General features: G+C 29.4%; 1 long non-coding RNA gene across 5 annotated transcripts; it reads left to right on the top strand.

Annotated features, from left to right (window-relative positions):
• Nucleotides 1-2,043: 2,043 nt before the first annotated feature.
• LOC123921072 lies at nucleotides 2,044-4,471 on the top strand. 5 transcript variants are annotated; one of them, XR_006813914.1, is made up of 5 exons: nucleotides 2,044-2,298; nucleotides 2,401-2,451; nucleotides 2,599-2,754; nucleotides 2,865-4,028; nucleotides 4,198-4,471. It is a non-coding gene; the product is annotated as an uncharacterized LOC123921072 (long non-coding RNA). The 5 variants fall into 5 exon arrangements; XR_006813913.1 differs by having other exon boundaries at nucleotides 2,599-2,889; nucleotides 3,189-4,028; XR_006813912.1 differs by having other exon boundaries at nucleotides 2,599-2,889; nucleotides 3,159-4,028.
• The last annotated feature ends 1,529 nt before the right edge of the window (nucleotides 4,472-6,000 follow it).

Genomic DNA, 6,000 nt, shown 5'->3' with positions numbered 1-6,000 from the left:
TGTTTATTAAAGAAATTTCTATATGGTTTCAAACAAGCACCTTGTGCATGGTACCAGCGCTTTACTGATTATGTAGCTACAATGAGTTTCTCTCACAGTGTGTCTGACCACTCTCTCTTTATATATCATCATGGAAATGACATCGTTTATATTCTTCTGTATGTGGATGACATTATTCTTGATGCATCATCTGACACTCTTCGAAGTTCTATTATGGCCTAACTGAGTTCTGAGTTTGCCATGAAGGATTTGGGGCCTCTCAGTTATTTTTTGGGTGTTTCTGTTACCCGGCATTCTGAAGGTATTTTTCTCTCTCAAAAGAAATATGTGGAAGAAATTATAGAACGATTCGGTATGTCCTCTTGCAAACCACCCACCACACCAATAGACGAATACAGAGGAGTAGCTAATGTTGTGGCTGAATCTTGTTGGCTACACAACTTACTCTTGAAACTATGTTGTCATGTCACAAAAGCTATTTTAGTATATTGTGCCAACATCAGCGCGGTTTATCTTTCCGACAACCCTGTTCAACATCAGCGCACCAAGCATATTGAAATATGGATATACATTTCGTGAGTGAGAAAGTTTTCCGCGGTCAAAAACGCGTTCTACATATTCCCTCGCATTTTTAGATTGCAGACATCTTCACAAAGGGACTTCCGTTGCAACTCTTTGATGACTTTCGTGATAGTCTCAACATTCGTCACCTCCAGTTTCGACTACGAGGGTGTATTAGATATGTAAATATAGAAAGATTATTATAAACATTGATGGTAAATGATTAATAGAATCATGCCAACATATTTTTATAATATATATATATATATATATATATATATATATATATATATATATATATATATATATATATATATATATATATATATATATATATATATATATATATATATATATATATGATCTATGAAAAGGCACAGCCTAAATTATCTTACACTCTTGTATCCTTATTTGACCTAAGTGAAGTTATTTATTTGATCTGAACAATTGACAATATTTTACCATCAAGAATTATTCACGTAAAATTTTTGGTGTTCTCTTATACTTTTATTTTGTTTTATTAACTTCTATTTATTTATTGATTGATCTGCATAAATTGAAGAATTTTATTTTCGTTATATTATTAGTTCGTTATCTATTATTAATATATAAAAATCGATTACCACCATAGTTTCGAAATTATCCTTATTGTTTTTAACCACGTTGCAAGTTTTATATCCTTTATTGTAATTTCACTAAAAAAAATATAAAAAACTATATAGAAAGAATATAAGATAAATACAAAAAAAATGATATGCTTAAAAAGATCTTTTTTTAATTTTTGAAAATTTTTTTCGACATTAATTAACAAAACAAATTATAGACAGAAACAAAACAGAACAATCTATACGCATAGAAAGTTTAGTCAATAAAAATAGGAAAAAAAAAACAATAAAAGTATTATATAAAGTTTAGTCAATAAAAAAATTATAGAAAGAATATAGAAAAAATAAGAAGAAACCGCATAGAAATAAGAATATAGAAATAATTAATAAAAAAAATACTTTATAAAAAAACATAAACAATATTTTTCATAAAAAAAATAAAGCGATTCCAATCAAGTTTATTACTAACCATTAATAATAATAAAGTTAATTAGTATCAAACTTACTAAATTACCCTAAATATTTATAATAAAATTTATAATTTTTTTATTAAAATAGACACGGGACCATTATTTATCACCGAAACATAAAAAATTGAATAAATAAATTTATAGAAAATACTAGAGAGCTATGTGAGAGAGTGCTCTTAAATCAAATATGTACTACTCCAAATCAACATTCACTACCACAATTTTGACTTACAATAACACTAATTTAATAGCACTTTTATAGAAGTTCTATTAAAGATCTCACTCAAATGGTTATAATAGCACTTTACTATAAAAGTGTTATTGTAGATAATAAAATAAATTTATCAAAAAACTTTTATAGCACTTTTGGTACAAGCGCTATAATACATATACCTTAGATAGCACTTTCCAAAAGCGCTATTATTCTTAGATAGCACTTTCCAGTGAAAAAAAACACTATGCTTCAAAAAAAATAAACTAAATATTTTACGCATCGTTCTTAAAATCGCAGATCTAACTTCATTCCTTAAAAAAACCTGAATCCTCCATATCGTTCCATCGCTCTCCACTCTCAGATCTCAATCTCGTTGAACCTCCATCTCCTTTGTTTTGGGCCAACACTCTCATATTTCAACCTCAATCTGCGCCGAACCCTAAATCTCGTAAGTTCTCTCCCAACCCTCAATGTCGAACCCTAATTTCTCGCGCCCAATACCTCTAATACCCTCACTCCCTTTTTATACGTCTTTTTGTATGTGTTTTAGGTTCTAGCAAGAAAGGCCAAGAATCAATATACATGGAAAGAGCAATTAAGAGTAACAACCCTAATTTCTCTATATTTTTTCTACTTTTCCTAAATCACGAACACATTTGATTTCGCCCCTAGACCTGTACAAGGTGAGAACATCGATTTTATTTTTATTGTTAATTTTTAATTTGATTAGTATTTACAAAAATCGCAGGGTCAGTCATGAACTCCATAGATTATTTTGATTTTGACGAATCCGCCGATCTCACTGCTCTTTATGATAAGCACACTAAATAGTTGAAATCACTCCCTAAGCTTGATTCCAGCATATACAAGGGAACTTTCAATTTCAAGCCTGGACATGTACAAGGTGAGTGCCCAACATTTTGATTGGTTTTATTTGTTAATTTGATTGATGATGATTGTTAACATTAGTAAGTATTTTGATTGATGACTGTATTGTGCTGGCATTATATTAAGGGACGAAATTTGAACAACAATCAAGGTAATTTTAATTGTATTTGTCACTATTGTACTTAACTTTAGTCTACGAGTATGAACTCAAAATATAGGAAAATTTAGAAATTGGAAATCTACTAAACCAGACACTGGTCAAGAGAAACCAAACACCATCTTCAAATCCACTTTCTCTTGTTGGTTCAAAAGTTTCCTACATTGAAAGCTTAGTCTATGAGTATGAACTCAAAATATAGGAAACTTTTATGCAAAATCAACCACTAAGTCTCATTTTTTATACTTTGTTTATTTGTGTAGGATACATGACAATGATTTGTTGCTGGGCAGGTTTATGGTTTGTTTTCAGCATAATGCATTTGTCCGCGTGCTGCTTTTTGTGCTTGGCTGAAGCGATATTTGTTGTTATTGATTTTGCTCTATGAGGGGTTGTTCTTGTGGACGAGTGCATTTGTGTAATTGATGCAAATGGATGGTAAGCTGGTTTGTTTCAATTTCTCACACTGATTTCTAGTTTTCATGAATTTTTCTTTGCATTGTTCTTATCTTTTTTGAGCTTTTTATGTCACATACTTCAGGAACTGTTTGATAATTTTGGGGGATCAAAATGTTTTATAACATTATTAACAACTTATACATCTTTTTATTTATATGCAGTTTGTGTTTTACTATATATTAGAACCCACATGAGATCAAAGTTCAAAGCAACTGATACATTATTAGCCTTTAGTTCATGTATTCAAATAAATAGCCTCTAGGTCCCCTTGACTTAAACATATATGGTCAATAACTGTGTTCAGGTTCACCTCTATTATTGGAATTGGGTGATTTTATGATTTTGTTCATTTTTCTGCATTTAGGTATCAATCATAGGAAAATGGATATTATGTTTTAATTTGTATGAATAAGTTGGCATAGTTGATCATGATATTAGTAGTCAAGCTTGTTTCTTGTATATGCATGTCCTTATTGATGTATTATTCCATGTCCAAATTCTTTTGACTTGATCTCTGTTGAGAATTGGCGTATGATGTGCTAGTGAATGAGTAAATTGATCTGCAGTCACGAGAGAATCACAAATTGTAGATGTTACACATTGGTAGAGTTAAAGAATGATATTGCTCTTGATCTTAAAGAAGATGACATCTCATTTTGCACACTGATTTTGAGGTTCCTTAATTACTTTTACTCTGACAACTTCTCATGTGTCACAATAATTTTTATCTTATTGTGTGGAGTTTATGTAAATATAAATTATAGAACTTTTGGACTGTTGGCTCAAAATTATGAAATGTAGCTGCTGCTAAACTTTTCCATTCTCTTCTTTTTAATTTTTCAGGGACTTCTTGAAAACATGAAAGATGCTTGCTTGGTTTGGCAATTGGCAGAGGATTTGCTTAGGTTGATTGGTTTGTCTTGTTATAATTAGTGTCATGAACATCATCTAGGGGATTAGGATAATTAGTTTGTTTTTGTCTTGGACACAATATTGTCATGCTTCTTTGTTTGTTTTGTGAAGGATGGGAGACTCATGTAATTTGATGGTACTTATTGACCTTCTTTGTGCCTTTTTATATCTTTATTAATATAGTTTTTGCCTTTTGACCTTTGTATTATTTGCTCCTATGTTTTACGTTTCAAATTAAGCTTCAGGTCAAAAATACAATTTAAGTTCCATTGTTGGAAAGACTGACAAAAAAAAAAAGACATACAATAGCGCTTTTATGATGAAGTGCTATTAAAGGTGGGGTAAACGATAGCACTTTTGTACACAAGTGCTATTGAAACTGAAACCTATGATAGCACTTTTCTAAAAAGCGCTATTAAAGCGTGTTGCCAAAACAGATCTACTATAGCGCTTTAGAGTAAAAAGCGCTATTAAAGATTGATCATACAATAACACTTTAAAAAGTGCTATAATAGCTACAGACCTACAATAGCACCAGCTTCAATAGCACTTAAAAGTGCTATTAAAGCTAACAAAGGACACCTCCATTCTCCGTATTGCACAAGTCACTAAATCGATAAAAAATTATTTTGATATTCTATATTCTATATGAATGAAAATGATGTTTTCTGCAAAATAAAAATAAATAAATGAAATGAAAATGATGCAATACTATTGTAATAATGTCAATCAAAGAAAAATCATGTTCAGATACCCAGCTTGGTCAAAGCAGCTAAAAATTACTCCTATTGTAAACTGATTATATAAACTTTTAATAATGAAAAAAATATACTATATAAAATCTTACACACTAAGAAACAATACCGAATTAAACAAATCACAACAAATTTCATCCTATCTTGAACATTCTTCATCAGGCAATATTTAAATTACACAATTCAACCCTAGACTCTGACCTCAATTGAGGTTCTTTCTCTTTAGAGAGGTGACAAAAATATTTCCAGCTAGTAAAATATTACATAAATATTCACAATTAAATTCCACAAATTTATCTTTGTGTTAATCTTCTGATTTTCATGAGAAAAAATTGTGGTAATTTTGAATTTAAAGGTATGTAAAATTTGATTTTTTTTTTTTAAAAGGCAAAATATAATAAAAAGTATGCAAAATTTGATTAAGAATCAAAGTTGAATCCTTTCATTTGAGAAAACTCACTGACCACTTAAGTTTAATTATTGGATTAAATTTGGCAAAATGTTGCATGAAGATAGGAAATAAGCTACGAAATATGGTAAATTCTAATATTGATGGACCATGTCGATAAAAATGTTCAAAATATTAACAATGATAAATATCATCTTTTGGATATAGAGGTTAATGATCTTCATAATTTCTATAACATAAAAAAAATGACTTAATTGATGATATCGATTTCAATAAACAAAAATGTATCTAATCTAGTATAAATTGTACGTTATCAATTAGGTCACAGCTTAAACCATAAGAATTTAAAAAACACGAACTTTCTTTTCTTTAGAGCATCGTTGACATTTTTAGTATGACACCTTATTTATTAGTAAAAAAATTAATTATGGTTAAAATCAAGGGCGTCTCTGAGTTTTAGGAGGCTCTGTGCAAAATATAAAAGTGGCCTCTTAATAAAAAAATATAATTTTTTTTTAAAAAAATAAATCGATTTAAATTGCATATATATATATATATATATATATATAT

This window comes from Trifolium pratense, linkage group LG4, assembly GCF_020283565.1.
Source record: "Trifolium pratense cultivar HEN17-A07 linkage group LG4, ARS_RC_1.1, whole genome shotgun sequence".
In the NCBI taxonomy this organism is placed as follows: Eukaryota; Viridiplantae; Streptophyta; class Magnoliopsida; order Fabales; family Fabaceae; genus Trifolium; species Trifolium pratense.
This window is presented reverse-complemented; position numbering and strand designations above follow the sequence as displayed.